Raw genomic sequence first — 6,606 nt, 5'->3', positions numbered from 1 at the left:
CACAACAATACAGCAAAATTAAGAAACAAGTCCCAGCAATTATTTTAGGTCCTAAATAAGACACACAAAAAATTTAACACTTTGTTTGTTTGTTTGTTTGTAATGCTTCTTGAGAATTCTCTTGGTCTCCAAAGAGGACATCTGCAAGCATGCACTGGAGGGCAGCAGATCCCAACCTCTGCTATGTCACAAGGCGCTTCAAAAAGGGAAAAAAGAAACTTTAGCCTACCATTGGCCTTTTAGTTCCACTGATGCACGCATTTTTCAGAGATTTGTGTACAAAGCAGACGTCAAGCAGTAATCCATGAATCCCAGGCTTCTGCATCATCCTGTCTGCTCTAGGCCATGACACAGCCAGCTGAAGGGATGTTGGTAAGAGTCTCCTGATTCATCCTCAGATGATGAAGCAAGCACTGCTTGAGTTCTTACCCCCAGTGCTGCTCAGGGTTTACCAGATCAGCAGAGATTCTGCTGGAGTACAGGAGCTTTTGAGTCTTGTCTGCTCCAGCTGGCACTGACATTTCCTCTCTTGCAAGACTGTGACTCGTGTAGGTGTAACAGAATCATTTGAGCATGTGAGTTAATGGCATCCACTGCAGTTTAACTAACCTGGCAAACACAGCAGTGGCTGTTCATTTAGTTACAATTCTGTAGCCTCTGGTGCAATAATTTTGGTTTAAATTTCAATGGAAGTAATATGAAAACCATATAAGAAGTCCAACTTCTGCAACAATCAGTCTGTTGTTGTTGTGGACAACTATGAAAACTGTTGTTGCTACCCATGTGAGGTAGCAATTTTTCAAATTCTTCCCCCAAAAGGAAAATTTTTTAAAATGTAAGGATATTTTGTGCTTTAAGCAAGAAATCCTCACCTTGCATATCAGTCAGATAGTCTTGAAGGAGGCCTCATCAGCGTTAGAGAAACTGAGTAAGCAGTCCAGCCTTCCTACACTTTGAGTAGTATGTAGGCCCAAAACTTCTGTTTCAAAGATCACTAACTTAAAAGAATTTTACCAGTTCTACCACAGCAGGGAAAACAGGAGCACTGAGCCTAATGATTAAATACATTGTCTGATGAATACAGCATTCAACAGTTTTCATAAAATTAAATCAGCCCTGAAACCCAGGGCTCAGCTAAAGTAATAAATTAAGGTGTGGTGAGACATTTGCTTTTTTAGATTTATCTTTCATACATAAAAACAGTATCTATTTCTATAATTTAAAAGTAACTTTGCCATCACCCAAATTTCACTTTCCTGACCTTTTTTAAGGACCCCAAGCATCTTGTACTGAGGTTCAGTTTGGAAGCATCTCTCTCGTTTTGTAACTGCTTAATAATGCCTCCTCAATTTTTGATAGAAGTTCTGCCATGGCAGCTTAAGACATTCTCATTGGAACTAAGAATTAGTGCATTTTTAGTCTAATTTCTTTTTATATAATCAAGCTCCATCTTTTTTTTTTTTTTTTTTAAGAGGAAAGGAGGTCAGGAGTTTCTACACTTCAAAACTGATTAGTGAAGCAGTTGAATTGAAGAGGACAAAATTACTTGGCAGAATTTGGGTGCCCAAGCAAACTATTAACAGCCCATAAAAAATCAGCTGACTTCACCTGTGTTTTGTCAGAGTTTTCTGCCCTAGCTGCAGTAGATGGGACTCTAATAAATCTGTATCTTGTCAAATCAAAGTAGAAATGAAAAACATAAAATTTAAATCAGCTTTCCCTTGGCATACAGCCAACATTTTCCAAAGTGGTATTATACAAGTTGTAAAAATAAAACCTTATATGTGGCAGTTTCAAAAGGCAGGTATATGTGGTAATTTCTTTTTTATATGACTTTAAGACCTTAAAGATTTTTTTCATCAACAAGAAAAATAATTTAATTACTGATGGGACATACAAGTCTTTGTCACAGACTTGTTTACTAACAAGAAATGGACAAAAGCCTATTTTTCTCATTACAAAATCAACTGAACAACAGATGAGAGAATCTCTTTGCTCACAATTCCTCTTCTCAGTGTCTTCCTCTATTGCTTTGCTCCCTCAGAATTGCACAGCTGTGATTTTCAAGCCCTGCTTTTCAAGCAAAGGCACAGAAAGGCAGGCTGGTGTCTGAGCAGCTCAGTGTCCTGTACCCATGCCTGTGCAGAGGGTGAGGCAGGACACCCACACTCTTCTCAGCCATGGATAAATTGGAGTCTCTTGGGTGGGAGGGACCATCCTCACCCCCAGCCCATGGCCCTGCTGCCACTTCACAGTCTGCCATGCTGTGGCTGCAAGCCCTGCTCCAGGAAGAGTGGGAATCTTGTCTTTTGCAAATCCTTATTTGAGGAGATGAGGAATTAGTGTGCCATCTTGGAAAGAATGCAGGATAATACAGATGAAGAAGTACAGCCCAAATATCTCTCAAGCCCAGCTTTATTCCTAAAGGCTGAGCCCTGCCAGCATCTGGATTGGAGAAGAAGATGTGACTCTGCTCCCACACTGTGTGCCTAACACTGCATTGCATAAGGGAAGTCTAGGAAGCTGGAAATACTTCAGTGAGAATTTCCCATATTACTCAGAGTATGGAATAATAAACAAATGCATAGGTTTTTTCAGTCATTTGGGGTGAGCTGTATGACACATATCTGACTACATTGTTTTGTGATTAAACATTCCAAATATATGCCAAGGGATTCCCCATAACAGGTTTTGCTGTAAGCATTTATTTTGATTCTCATTTAAAAATAATGAGTTTTTCTTTTCTTTCATGATAGGCTGCAGTGTTACAATTTGCTTATCAGATAGTAGTTACTGTATAAGCTTGGCATTGTTTTAAAAAAGGCATAATGGCCAATTAATGTGATCCTGGAATTCAGATTATACTTGCTTTATTGCCTCCAAAGATCTAATCTTAGAAGGTGCTGAGAGGACTCCAATTTTAAATGACCTCATACATTTTTAATGAAAGTATGAGAAAGAAAATTGAATGCAACTGCAGAGTGAAGCAGGTGTTGGAAAGCTCTAGCATTTCTTAGCAGTACCCACAAACAATTAATTTATTATTTGGATATTTTTCATACCACCAATGCTGATCTTATATTGTGTCTATGTACATTTGACTTCATTATAAAATTAAATATTTTTATATTGTGAGGGTTTGTGGACAAAATTACCTCTCCCCCCCCTGTAGAATAATGCAATTAATAAAAATGAAAGAGGGTATGAGAATGGAAGTATTTCCTGACAAATTCCAGAGGTACCTTCCTTGTATTTGAATTGAGGTAAAGATACTTTGGTGTAACAGACCTTCCTGTCTTATTTTTCCTATGCTCACTAGAAAACTTATAGCAAGTTTCTGTTGAGATGTAGCAGAGACATTTTTTCCTTATGGGTTCCTCAAGTTAGCAGAAAGTGATTCTGTGACATTTTTCTGGCATGGGCTTCAAATAGTAGAGAACTGATGTGTACACTCTCTGGAGGGATATTTGGGATAATTTTTCCAGATAAATCTCTGAACAACCTCAAAATATACATTCAGAAAGAAGACTGAAGGGAATGAGGAGATGATCCAGATTAAATGTGTGCTGAAATACAAATAATTTGCCTTTGGTCTTTTGATCTGACAGCTTCCCTGAGAATCCGAGACTGCAAGGTGAGGAGCAGATTCTGGATTTTTGTAAGGGCAAGTTAAATGGGAAAGAGCCTATACTGGTAGGTCCCAAACTGAGTGTTTCAAAATGATGCAAAGTGAAACCTTGTAACTAAAAGTGTTTAACTGATCCACTTAGTTTGGATAACCCCGAAGCGGGGAGCAACACCACACCTAAACCAGGCTGCAGACTGAGGCAGCAGCAACTGATGAAAAATTAGCTGGGGACTATAATCAGCAACAAGAGAAAACTTGAAGGGAGTGGCCCCCTTGGGCTGTCCCAGTTGAAATCAGGGCTGCATGTCTGAGGCCTAACAAGCACAGGAACAGTGATGACATTAAATAACAGTCTGCCTTTTCAAAGTAAATTTCACTATCAGGGAATTTTGTTTTAGAATTACATCTGTATTTTCTACTCCTATCTTCAGCTTATTCATCTTCTTCCTATGTTTTGAAGTCCACTAAAAGCCTTCATTCAGCAGAGTATGTGAACAGAATCTTTGTTCAGTGAAATGCTTAATTATGTTTTTCAGTGGTGTTCTTACAAACGAGTGAGGAGCATGTGTAGTACTGCACTGGGACCAGTTCCTGTCCTTGTGAAGGGCAAGAATTAAGCACAGTCTTACTCATGTATCTCTGCAGTTCTTTCTCCTCTTCCTTCTAACACTCATCCTCAGCTGAGGACAATATTCCAACCACTGAATGACTTGAAGGCAAGACCCCTGTATCTGAATTTAGTAGCTTCCATCAACCCCCCTGTAAAATGTCGTACTCTGGGTGTTGCAAGCAGTTTGGAACAGATGGCCAGGTAGGAAGTGTGGCACTCAATTAAAATTCACTGTAGCACCATCTTAGTTTTCATGGAGTCACAAGAGGTGCAGGCAATTCTTAACTGTCTTTTTTCAATACTTTTTCTCTGCATGGCCCTATAAAGAAATAAATTCCTGATGATTTGGGTAAAAGGTATTTTTAAATATTGTTCTGATTTCAGCTGGCATAAAGCTGTCAGGGTTTTGGAGGCAACATGAAATGGCAGACCCTGAGACTCCCAGTTTTCACATTATCTGTGGCTTTGAGATACTCTTGTCTTGAGAAGAAAGTACAGTGATATTTCTGTCCAGCTGATACTCGGTGAAATTTTTACGACTATCCTATTCATCTGATGAATTATTTTGAGCTTTGCTAGTTTGGCACCGACCCGCGCAGCCCGGGAGGAGCAGGGATCTTGTCAGAGCGAGAGGCAGAGGAAGGCGGGCAGGTCCCTGCGGGCAGGCAGAGTGTGACTGCCCACGGGTCCGGCAGAGGGAAGTGTTGTTCTGAAATACCTCCCTGCAGGGGAGCCTTTGTTGGCCACTGCGAGCCACGTTACTGCACCAGCAATCAATGATCTGGAACATGGGATTTATAAATTGTCAGTAGAAGACAAAGAAACTTTAGCAAATGCCAGAAGGAGCAAGGAGCAATGATCAGGATGTGCCAGGAAATTAAATGAAATCATATTAATAACTTGTTATTAATATAATTTAAGAGAAATAAAATGGTTTTTATTCTCTTAAGGAGAATAAATGATAGTATGGAATTTTAGGGGTTAAAGAGTTGTGGTTCGATAATTCATGCTTCAGCTAAACATGCAGCTGTAGCCTTTCATATGGAAAGACAAGATCCTGAGAATCAGATAGGCAGAAACTCACTTGGTGATCACAAGGCAAGTTGTCATAGGGTGCTTTATTTACAGAGCAGGCTCAGCTTCAGATACTGCTGCCAGCATGATCACTGATCAAGATGCTGCTGCTCCTGCAACCCCAAGCACTGCTGGAGGGTTAAAAGACAAGAGAAATATAATTTCTGTAATATTAAGAAGAATTTTCAATAGAAAATACTTTAAAGTGAAATTTTTACTGTATTAACCTTTAAAATATACAGCACTTTCCTATATAGCTTTCCCTTTCTTACTACATGGAATTTCCCAAAATTGTACAAGAGAAGGGGTTGAAGCAGATGCTCTGGATACTCAATAGTCACACTGAGCATAATATTTGAAATATTTTTTTTCATATATATATATATTCAAAATTGTGTTTGTGACATCTAAATAGCAAGTTAAAAAAGATCAGGGGATGGCAGAATGTGTGAAAGGAAGCTCAACTTTCACAGTATTGTCAAGCTGTTGTTTTTCAGTATCTTTTAGATGGCTGTCACAAACAAATAGAATGGGTGTTGGAGCTTGAAGAACATTTTCCAGATAATGTTGCTTGAAAAACCCTGGAAGAAATTCATCCTGAAATAATTGTCACTAAGCTAACTTTAAAGGTGAGCTTGATTGGCTGGGTATACAGTGAGTAGCTGCATGGATAAAACAGGGCTGGTTTTGAGTAAGATGTTAACAAAACATTTCCTTTGCTCAGAGATTGGTGTGGTGTGACTGACGGGCTGAGTCCTCCCCTTGTGCTTTCCTATGAACTACTCAGTATCAGAGTAAAGAACTAAACCTAGATAATGGTGCTGCAATCTTCTGCTCAAGCAATGATGAACCTTATGAACATAAACTTCCTTGTTCTGACTTAATTCAATACTTTGATTCTTAGTGCAAATAGTTATTGGTTTTATAATTTAGGCAAATATGAATTTGTCTTCCCAATATATTGCTGACAAAAAGAAAATATGGCAGATCCCAGAGAAAGACTTTTAATTTTTGTGTTAGTAGAAACAAGATTATAAAACAAGATGTACTTTTATTTATTTTGCTCACGGATGGGGGAAATAGTCCCTGTAAAATGGATTAAATAATTCCTCAGGGAAACCCTAATAGAGCAGAACATTTGTCTCGCTGATACAGCCAGCTAAGGAGGCGGCAGATCATGAGACAAAAGGGAATTGGTCTCCTGGGAAGAGACTGGCCTGCTCTCTGCTGTTTACCAAACCTCACCAAGGACTCTTGGAGCGGTAATTGCAGACAATGCCACGATGTTGACATC

The sequence above is a fragment of the Ammospiza caudacuta genome, chromosome 7 (genome assembly GCF_027887145.1).
Source record: "Ammospiza caudacuta isolate bAmmCau1 chromosome 7, bAmmCau1.pri, whole genome shotgun sequence".
NCBI lineage: Eukaryota > Metazoa > Chordata > Aves > Passeriformes > Passerellidae > Ammospiza > Ammospiza caudacuta.
This window is presented reverse-complemented; position numbering follows the sequence as displayed.